Source organism: Sinocyclocheilus grahami, unplaced genomic scaffold (genome assembly GCF_001515645.1).
Source record: "Sinocyclocheilus grahami isolate Dianchi unplaced genomic scaffold, SAMN03320097.WGS_v1.1 scaffold73.1, whole genome shotgun sequence".
NCBI lineage: Eukaryota > Metazoa > Chordata > Actinopteri > Cypriniformes > Cyprinidae > Sinocyclocheilus > Sinocyclocheilus grahami.
This window is the reverse complement of record NW_015505252.1, coordinates 1835757-1840886: the sequence shown is the minus strand read 5'-3', so window position 1 is coordinate 1840886 and position 5130 is coordinate 1835757.

The window sequence follows — 5130 nt, the reverse complement described above, 5'->3', positions numbered from 1 at the left end:
GAGTCTGGGCCAAATCTGCTTTACATTCACTTCTGGCTTTTTTCAGTCTTGATTGCAAATGTTTAAAAAAAAAAATGTATGTATGCTACGATGGATAATTAAAACAAAAATCAGGCGTGTGTATTTATAACATCAATTACTAGGCCTACATTCTTTTTTTCAGAAATGGAAGTAACTTAAAATGTTATTGTGTGTTTGTAATTTTAATATTTTTATCTATAGGCCTATAGAGCAAAACTACAGAGCTTCCAGTAGGTTATTTTACGGAGCTGTAAACACGGGAATCTCTGACCGCATGCAATCTTTGACGAACACCCAATTCATATATCAAACTAGGCTATATGTTATTAAATTGTACATAGGCTATACATCAGATTATTTTATTTACAAGTTTCATGTTTGTGTTTATCCCGTTTTTTCCCTCGTTGCATCTGAAAATTACTTTCAGAAACATTTTATTTTTCAAAGCAGCGAACAGTTCCTAAAAGAACCATTTTTCCAAATGTGAAGAACATTTTAATAATCTAAAGAACCGGAAAGAATTCCATGGATCTTTAAACGGGTCATGAACTGACTTTGTTTTTTTTTATTTTGTACTCCGAGGTCCACGTATAATGTTACCAAGATTTTTACATCAAAAAACAGCATAATTTAGAATATGCTATTTTCTGTCCTGTTTCTGACCCCCTCATCAGAACGCTCTGTTTGAAGGGGTGTGGCGGATTGTAGACTCTGAAGTAAACGCCCACTGCTGTGATTGGCTAACAGTTGTGTATGTTTGACAGCCTACATCCTTCACAGATGGACGCATAAATACTCCGTACATATCAAACGATCTGTTTAACAGACAAAGCAATGGTGATCATGTAATGAAAACAGTTACTCACACTTGTCTAGTGTGTTGTCATCACTGTCGGATCCAATATAGCCGTCACAGCATCGTCTTTTAGTTTCGATATTTCTGAAAATCCCGCGCCGAATTGTGCCTTGTTTTTAAATGAATCTGCAGTAAAATGAAGTGAACAAAGGTCCAAGTTCTTACTGACGCGGTCTGGAACTTAAAATAAAGTTTATTCACTCTTTCCTAATGTTAGGATCAGAAGGAAAGCAGTGCAAATACTGCAGATTCTTCTTGTCTTCAGAGCATCTTTATCGTTTGGTTTCTGCGTAGGCCTGCGTTCGCCTCTCTCGTGAACACTACATGTGTGAATCGGTGGGCGGGGCTAAACAAACAGTGATGTTGATCATCTTCTGCGGAGGCGGAGCTTGTCCACACTATTACATCATAGAGTAGAAGATTCCACAAGCTGTCGTTTTGGCAGACTGCCTTCAATATAAACTGTTCTTAGACTAACGACAAAGTTTTGAGTTCTCAAGCTTGCAGGATATTTTTGTAACACAATGACCTCTTATATGTCAAAAGATCAAGGGAATTTTGGTTCCTCAGTTCATGACCCCTTTAAGGTTCATGGAATCATGAAAACCGATAAAGAACCTTTACTTTTAGTATTGTAGATAAAAAAGGTCTTGTCTTCGATGCTGAATTAATTCTCATTGACAACATTAGATGTCAGACTGATATCTGACAAAACTGACGCTTTAAAGGGGTCATATGATGCTGCTAAAAAAAACATTATTTTGTGTATTTAATGTAAAGAAATGTTTGTGGTTTAAGGTTCAAAAAACATTATTTTCCACATACTGTACATTATTGTTTCTCCTCTATGGCCCGCCTTTCTGAAACACATTGATTTTTACAAAGCTCATTTTACAAGCTGAAAAAGCGAGGTGTGCTGTGATTGGCCAGCTATCCAGTGCGTTGTGATTGGCCAAATACCTCAAGCGTGAGACGGAAATGTTACGCCCCTCACCATACTGTGATGCCCTGTGTCCTGGAGCGATGAGACAAAAACATGAAAACCCATTATAAATCCAGTGGGGACATAATAACGGATTATAATGACTTATACTGTGTTTTTACGTGTTGTTGCATTGCGCCGCGTAAACATAAAACCATGTCTGCATTTGTGATCGGAGAAATGACAAACAACAAGCGCTACTCTACACTGCTCAAAAAACATAAAAACATACTTACAGTCTGTTTGTCAGAACAGCCGGCATTGTAGTCTACTCTCCCAGGATCAGTAAACAGTCCTCCATAAAATGCACTGCACACATCTGAATATTTGGGTTGAAGTGTTCTGGAACAGTGTTGTAAACACAACTTAACCACTGATTTCTAGTCGTGTCCTCTTTTGGAAGACCAAACAAAGTAGTTTCGCTTTCACAATGAAACACACAGTGCCTTCACGACATGGCGGCAGCAGCAACAATACTACAGCGAGAATAAAAGTTACGCCTTCTTTCTTTGCGTGTACATTTGGGCGGCGTTATGCAAATCTTCCCACAGAGTGATGTAGACTGGGGGGCTTGTTAGAACGAGCCGTTTTAGGGGGGCGTGGCAGAGTCTTAACTTTGATAAAGAATATCTCTTTGGGTTTGAGACTTTAGTCTTTGCAACTTCAGGGATCTTATCTATTCACGAACTGCTTGTAACACTCCAAAGAGAAAGAAAAACTTGAAATCGCATCATATGACCCCTTTAATAATCCAAGTGACAGTACGACATCAACAGATAGTCTCCTACAACAACGTCAAGCATTTTGCTTTGTTCATGTTCATCTCTTCGCAAGCGAAGTCTCGTTAATGTTTTACTAGTTCACACAGCTCTGTCTGTATGAAGGCCTCAATAGTGTTGTTCAGCCGAGGGTAATTTGAGGTGTTCGGGTTGAACAGGTGCTGCAGAAGTCAAGCTAATGTACCTTGATTTGAGTAGAGCTTTTCAGTGGAGGTCAGAAAGACATATAACTGCATAAATGCATTTCTACTCAAAATAGCTCATGGACAGAACATTGCTGAGCATTCTGGGAAAAGCTTTTACTAGTTGATTCCACATGGTTTTTCATCATAAAGCTAACATGTCAGTGCCCAAACACTCATGAACAAAATATATAACACACTACCAACATTGACTGATTTTGCTTCGCATGAGCATTTTGATTTAAATCTTCTTTAATGCTTCAGATTAATGCAGACAAATAAAAAATTGTGCTTACTGGTCAGGTTTATCTTTAGTTTTTTATTAAAATTTTGGCTAGCTAGTAAAGCCAGAAAAAAAACAAAACATGGAAACTTCAGTTTATGGCATTAATATTGTGTGAGAAATAAAATATAATATTAAATGTGGGCTGTAAATTATGCTGAAGCCTGCTAGTGGACATATATTTGATTTTGACAGGTTTTGGTTCTCTTTCTATAGTGGGACTTTTATTTACTGAAATGGAAAACTTATTTTTAATACAATGTGCATAAGCGATCACAATCCATGAGACACCAGGTGCAAAAAAATTTTTCTTTTTCGTTTTTCGTAATCGTTTTTACATTAATAAAATGAATAAAAACAACTACATAAAATGCATTTTTTGATGGCTTTAATATTTAGTGTGGGAAATAAAATGTAATAAGCATGTGTCCAGACCCTTTAATAAAGGATGTTCTCCAAATTATAATTTGTTTTAAAATCTTAACTAGCTTGTCCAAATTACAATGCAAAGTGATTAATAATAAAGCAATATGTTTTCCAGTGTTTTTTTTATTTATTTCCCATAAATGGACCATGACAGAAATGAATTAATTTTAATACAGAATGCAGTAACAGATCACAACTCATGAAGCACCAATTGCAGAAAAAATTATATATATACACATTTCAAATATATCTGCCCATCTCAAACTTACGTCTTTTAATATTTTTCTCCACTTCACATAAACTTTAGCATACGCTCACACCCAGATGACCTCCGTAGTTTCAGATTTCTTTTAAAAGTAGCTGTGCAAAAATAACTATATAAAATATATTGCTTTGACAGATACCAAGCAGGAGGCGCCGTAAATAAATTACTCTAGACAGGAATAACAAGCAGGAAAGAATAGACTTTTCAACATCGTAGGGCAAATTCAGATGTAATGTACAAACAGACCAGGTACAAGTTTAATAACCGCAAACATCACGTCAATCAAAAATGCACGAAAAACACAAAATACACTTTTGTTTTGTAAATAAATGGTCAAAATACACCATCTTCACATAAAAGGTGAAAAATACACATTACAGTAATATTTACAGTACATGGTCGAGGGTCTGATCGCTGTCATAATGCCAGGCAACATTAACCCCTTGTGCACAGGTTCAGTTCTCAATGGGATCCTCAGTGCTGTGTCTGTGAATCAGTGTGATGCAGTGATCGAGCTTCAGGGGTTTATGGTCCCTTTTGAAGGGCTTAAAAAGGCTGCTGGAGTTGTCCATGTTCACAGGGCTTAAAGAAAACACGAGTAGAAACAGACCCATAAATCAGTTCTAACGTAACCAACGAGCACTGTCTGAACTTCAGAATATAAATGTCATGTTTTCATATATTTCTGAGTGAATACTTTAAATCTTGTTATATAACTATATATGGCACTATTCATGATCTTTAAAACCTTGAAATGGCTTGAAATTTTGTAGGCTAATAAATTGTGCCTACATATGAATTTCTTTATAAAACAGATTGACACTGTATTATACTACAATATGGAAAATGGAGCATAGGTATGTGTCCAAACCTTTTGACTGTATATATATTGTGTATATTTATTCTTTATGATATACATACAATCAAAGGTTTGGAGTGGGGAAGTTTTTTAAAAATGTTTTTGAAAGAAGTGTCTCCAAAGCTGCATGCATTTGATCAAAAATATGGTAAACAATTGTGAAACTAAAATGTTTTCTATGTGAATATATTGTAAAATGTCATTTATTCCTGTAATGCAAAGCTAAGTTTTCAGCATCATTACTCCAGTCTTCACTGTCACATGATCCTTCAGAAATTATGCTGATTTGCTGCTCAAGAAACATTTCTGATTATCAGTGTTGAAATATTTTTTTGTTTTCAGGATCCTATGATGAATAGTAAAGACATTTATAATGTTATAAAGGATTTCTATTTCAAATAAATGCTTTGTCACTTTTGATCAGTTTAATGCATCCTTTCTGAATAGAAGTATTAATTTCTTAAACGTTTTGCATGG